Below are 6,274 nucleotides of genomic sequence, written 5' to 3'. Positions count from 1 at the left end.
AAAAATAATTTTTAGAGGGTAAGCCAAAAGACATACCTAAGAAAGTATTATTTGAAAATAAGAATCATTCCTGGCCTCTGAACCCACACATGCCCAGTCCTCAGCTTCCCTTCTGGCTTCTTCTCCTGTGAGGCTGTCACATTTCTCCTTGTTTGCCATACTGGATTCTGGCCTTCTCAACCATGACAAACATGCTCCGACTTCAGGGCCTTTCCACATATCCATCTCTTCTCTTATTATTAGTAGTACTTGCAAAGACTGCAATGTAAAGAAATGCAAACAATGAAAAATATAATTTAAGATTTATATTTACTAGTAAGGCAACAATCCTTCATGGAATCACATGGTGACATGGCTGATTTAAGAACGTAATTTGGGGTTGAAAATGTACTATATCAGCCCTTGGACCCTGCTCCTCCTCTCATGAACTGCTGGAGTGCAGAAGGCAGTGGCAGGGGCCACCGGGGACAGTAGCCATCAAGGGCAGTGGTGGCAGGTGACTGCAGAACGTTGGCCACCAGGGAAATTAGCATAACTGGCAGATGAGCCATTTCTACCTCAGTGTGTGTGTTCGAGCACATGGGGATGTTGTGAAGGGTGAAGACTACTCTCTCCCCATTTATGTTGACCTGCTTGACTGACTACCCCTTGCCTGAGGTGGCCCATGTCAAGCTGCTGTCTGTCAGCCAGGAGGCTCTGAAGGAGAAGGAGAAGGCTCAGGGGAGCAGCCTGAGCAGGGAGGAGAAATTCCAGTTGTACCGCATCCAATTCAACGGGAGCTTCAGCAAAACAATTGGAAGAAGTTTGTGGGCATGACCGTGTTCTTCATGGACTTCGCTGCTCTTGTTCTGATCTGAGCGAAGCACTTTGTGTATGACCCTGTTCCACATACCTTTGATGTAGGTGGGGTTGCCATGCAGACCAAACAGACGTTCGACATGAAGCCTAGTACCATCCAGGGCTTCTCTGCCAAGTGGAACTATGACAAGAACCAGTTGAAGAAGTAAGAGTAAGCTGCTTGTCAGATCCTTACTGCACGTGGCATCCAGAAAACCATTGTGTCAGACAGTCCAGTGATAGTAAATGACCAGTGTTACGTCTTGAGAGAGTATTCAAAGTACTTACAGGAAGTATTACACACACACACACACACACACACACACACACACACACACACATGCTCATTAATATGCTTTTTAAAATTACCCCTTTTCTACTTTCTAAATATTATGGTATACCCCCATATATATTTGTGCTCAGGTATATATTATAAGTTAGGACCCACATACAAGGGAGAACATGCAGCTTTTTATTTCTGAGATTGAGTGACATTCTAGGTCCATCCATTTCCCTGGGAATTTTCTGGATCATATGGATCTAGTTTTAAGTTTTTGAGGAACCTCCAAATTGACTTCCATAATGACTGCACTAATTTTCACACCCACCAGCAGTGAATAAGCGTTCCTCTTTCTCCACATTTTTTTCCAATGTTTGTTCTGGGATTTCTTGATAATAGTCATTCTGCCTGGGGTAAAGTGGTATCTCAAAATAGTTTTAATTTGCATTTCCTTGATGACTACAGAAATAGTTTTTTTAAAAAAAATAGTTATTGGTCATTTGTATTTTTTTTTTCTAGAAATCTCTCTATTCACTTCGTTAGCCCATTTTTTTGATTGGTAATTTTATTTCCTTGGTATTCAATTTCTGTAGTTCTTTATAAATTCTGGATATCAGTCGCTTCTCTAAGTTATACCTGGTAAGTGTTTTCTCCCATTCTGTGGGCTATCTGCATGCTCTGCTAATAGTTTCCTATGCTGTGAAGTAACTTTTCTTTAAAGGTTTAATTTTAAATTATGTACATGTGCATGTATCTATATGTCCATGTGAAAGCAAGTGCCCTTGGAGGTCAGAAGTGTCAGATCTCCTAGCTGGAGCTACGAGGCAATTATGAGCCATCTGATATGAGTGCTGGGAACCAAACTCAGGTCTCCTGGAAAAGCAGTAGATACTCTTAACTGCTGAGCCATCTTATAAGCACCCAACCCCCACAACTTTTTAATTTCATGTAGTCCCATCTGTTGATTTGAGGCTAGTTCCTATACTTTCTTAGAGACAATGTATAGTTGGCTCTTGTTTTTCTATCCAGTGCATTAATCTACGTCTTTTTAGTGATAAGTTGAGGTCATTTACATTTAAGGTTATGATAGAAAGGAATTTGTTACTTCTTGTAAGTTTACTTGGTGATGTCGTTTTGCTGAATTACTGGCATTTCATTTCCTTTGCCCATATTAGTTTCAAGGGGTTGCTGAGCTGCTCTGTTGAATGTCATTTCTTTCCAAGGTCTGTTCTTTTCATGGCATGTACCCTTTTGTGTATTCATGTGGAGGAGGCTACCTTTCTTCTTCCTCTCTATAAAATATTTCATTAAGAAACTTCTGCTAGCCGGGCGTGGTGGTGCACACCTTTAATCCCAGCACTCGGGAGGCAGAGGCAGGTGGATCTCTGTGAGTTCAAGGCCAGCCTGGTCTACATAGTGAGTTCCAGGACAGCTGGGGCTACAGAGAGACCCTGTCTCAAAAAGACCTAAAAAAAAAAAAAAAAGAAAGAAAAAAAGAAAGAAACTTCTGCTGAGTAGATTTGATTTTAATGAATTTCTTTAATTTACATTTATCTTGAAATATCCTTATTTCTCCAACTTTGGAAGATAACTTTGCAATGTATAGTATTCTTGGTTTGCAGTTATTTACCATCAGAGCTTGACATATTTCATTCGTGTTCTTCTGGCTTTTATTGTTGATGATAAAAAGTCGGGAATAATTCTGAAATTTCTGTCTTTGTGTGTAAGCTGATATTCTTGTGCTGCTTTAGGGCTATTTCTTTACTTTGTGTGTTTGACATCCTGACTGTGATGTGTTGTGGAGAGTTTCTTCTCTGGTCAAACATAATTGTAGTTCTAAACACTTCTTTGTAATTAGATGTCTCTTTCTTTTTCTAAGTTTGGGAAGTTTTCTGCTATAGTTTCATTAAATGTTTGGTCTATTGCATTTGCTTTTGTCTATGTTCCTTCTTCTGCACCACGAAGTCTTGAATATATCCCAGAGTTCTTGGCAACTTTACACATGCCCCTTAATTTTTCCCGTACATATATTGGTATGCATTATTGTCTCAACTTTATGAAATTCATTCTTCTGCACGGTCTTGTCTGTTAATGATAGAATCTGTTGTGTTTTTTAATTTGATTAACCTTTCCTTCATTTCAGGTATGTCTGTTTGGTTCATTTAATCTCCTTGCTGAATTTTTCCTGAATATTTTTTACTTTTGCCTCTCCAATTTACCCACTGTTCCATTCACTTTGAACACTGTCTTGTTGAGGTGTTAGATAGATTTCCTTAATTCATAGATCTGTTTTTTGGATTCCTATGATCATTACTTCTTTTTTTAAAAGTATGGCTCTTAGTTCTTTCTCAGATATTTCAGCCGTCTCTGTAGTGGCTTCCTTGTTGAGGAGTTGGTCAGTTGGAAGGGGTCATGAGTGGTCGTTGTGTTGTATTCTTTGTTTCTTTCTTGTGTCTAGTCCTGTTAAAGTAGGCTTTTCTTTCAATTTTGTTTTCTGTGATTCTGAATGTTTACATGAAGCATAGCCACCTTGTGGGACTGGTGAAACTTGGTGTCGATTGTCAAATGGAATCACTGAGGTGATTTTGCCTTGGCTATGTGCCAACAGGACCAAGGGTTCTTTCACACACCAAGCCCCAAGGCAATCAGAATGGATCAGAATCTAGTCACCATTGAATTCTGTGAACCTGCTGGGGGCAGAATACCAAATGTCAGACTCACTAAAGTTTATGTACTTTCTGGAGGCTGTGGTTAGTGCCTTAGGTTTGAAGTAACCTCTGGGACCACAGCAGTATAGACTGCCAGCCCTTCAGGGAGACCCGGAAGCCAAAACCCTATGCCCGCCCTGCCCTTAGAGACCACTGGAGTCAAACTCTGGTCTCTCAGGGGACCCTGGGCACACTCGAGCCTAAGTTTGGGCCTTGCACTGACCTCTGAGGCTACTAGGGATAGAGGCTTTGTCTCACAATACTCCAGAGCTGGGGGAGGGGAGTCTACTCTTGAGGTGACCTCTGGACCTGCTGGAGCAGAAGGTCTGTTCTCACAGTGCTCTGTGTGCTGGAAACCTAGTCATTTGGATCTTGTCTATATCCACTGAGGCCATGGAGCTTCCAGTCCTGCTGGCAAATGAACAGGGTTTAACGAGTTCCCTTGGAGAGGTGGTGACAAGAGAGGCTACTTCTACAGAAAGCGGCCTAACTATGAGTAACTTGGCTGTATCACACAGTGAAGTTTTGAGCCAAGGGCTCAACCTGATAATTTCTAAGGAGTGAGAAATTAATGCACGTTTCTCTGTCCTCTCTTCTTTAGGTCCTACTCAAAGGACACTGACATGCAGAAACCTTGCTGACAGATCTACAGCCTTGTCATCTTACCACTTTCTTGTCCTGATTTATTCTTCTCCATGGTGTTCATCATTGTAACTTTATACGGTATAATCTATCTTTATATTTAAATATTTCTTCATCATCTATCTCCCAGCATTGAAATATATTCTGAGTCATTGTCCATAAAGGCAATGAATCTGTTTTGTTCACTGTGTTCTAACATTAAACAAAGGCAGCACATGGCAGGCAGTCAATAAATATTTATGGAATAAACAAAACGACAATGTATATGCCGTTTAATTAGTTGTAAATTATAAGCAGCTGATAGAAAAGGGAAGAAGGTTTTCAGAGGAGCACAGTGAGCTAGCTGATCATTCCAGTTTCTTTTTCTGCAGCCAGCTGTGGCTTCCTGATCCTTGGAAATCTAGGATATGACATGTTGGTATCAGATCCCTCCAACAAACCGAGGTACATCCTGGTGTGCTGCTTCCTGTGGATGCTAGCAAAGGGAAAGTGTGGGGAGAACTGACATGAAAATAAAGCAGACTCCAATCAATGTCACATACTATTAATAAACTGAAAATTCGGAATGGCTGACACCTGGAGACAGGAGTTAGAGCACAGGCCATGGAGAATCGCTGCTTACTGGCTTGCTTCTCCTGGTCCCTGCTCAACCTGCTTTCTTATACAACATGGGCCCACCTGCCCAGGGGTGGCACCACCCACAGTGGGCTGGGCCCTCCCACATCACTCAATAATCAAGAAAGATGTCCCATAGACATGGCCACAGGCCAGTCCAATGGAGGTAATTCCTCAACTGAGGCTCCTCTACCCAAGTCAAGCTGAGAAATAAGCCTGTTCAGCACATACACACAATAAAAACAGCACAGAACTATCTATACACATTGCAAAAATATCAAGGCCTTCATCATTTCATGGGCTGCAACAAGTGGGCGAAATAGTGGGAGGGTCATGGGACCTTTTGTACTATCTTTGCAGTTTTTTAAAAATCTGGGACTACCTTTAAAAAAAAAAAAAAAAACTTGCCAAAAAATGATGTTGGCTGGTAAAGTGAAAGTTAAAAGTTCTTTGTGATCTAAAGTGGTTTGTCTTTATCAGCCCCCTCCAGTTGTTTATCTTTGAACTTCATTAAGGGTCCTCTGAAATCCCTGAAACCTGTGGTACCTTGATTTCTGGTGAATTCCATTGCAACGCCTTCAAACCCTGCCAGCTGTGGCCTCAAGAGCACCTACAAGCACGGTGAAACGCACATGGTGAGTTATTAAAGTGCTGAGGATGGGTGCTCAGGGTTCAGAAGTTGGTGATGAACCCAGTACTGGCTGATCAGGACCTCAGGATGGCAGGACATCAAAGCTCAGGAGCGTCAGCAGCTCAGAGAATGTGGGCTGGTCATGTGGCAAAGGAGCAAGGTTGCAAAACCTCCGTTTTGAATGAAATGATTTCATTGAAAACAAGCTCCTCAAAAGAATCATCTCAGAAGCTTTGAAAAGTAACAATATTTATGTCCTACCAAAACCAGGAAACCAGACTTTCTGATTTAATATACATCAAAGATACATGAATATTTGTGTACACATGCATATGTATCAATCAGATTTCATGTCTACTGGCAATATAGGGAATATGCACTCATAAGCATTATGTCAGAAACAGGACTGAAAAGAGGAATCAGAAATATACTTTTTTTTGACAGTTTGCAAGTTCAAATTGTGTAGTCACAGGCTTTCTTTGCCTGCCTTCGTTTGCTTCTTCATGAAGTCATCTCAATAAAATACATTATCCTAAGAAAAGGAAGGCTTGTAATATATCA

At 41.1% G+C, this 6,274-nt stretch overlaps 1 pseudogene; it reads left to right on the top strand.

Moving 5' to 3' along the window:
- LOC103737756 overlaps positions 1 to 1,007 on the top strand; it is a 14,866-nt pseudogene extending 13,859 nt beyond the window's left edge.
- The last annotated feature ends 5,267 nt before the right edge of the window (positions 1,008 to 6,274 follow it).

The sequence above is a fragment of the Nannospalax galili genome, unplaced genomic scaffold (assembly GCF_000622305.1).
Source record: "Nannospalax galili isolate Female #2095 unplaced genomic scaffold, S.galili_v1.0 scaffold397, whole genome shotgun sequence".
NCBI lineage: Eukaryota > Metazoa > Chordata > Mammalia > Rodentia > Spalacidae > Nannospalax > Nannospalax galili.
This window is presented reverse-complemented; position numbering and strand designations above follow the sequence as displayed.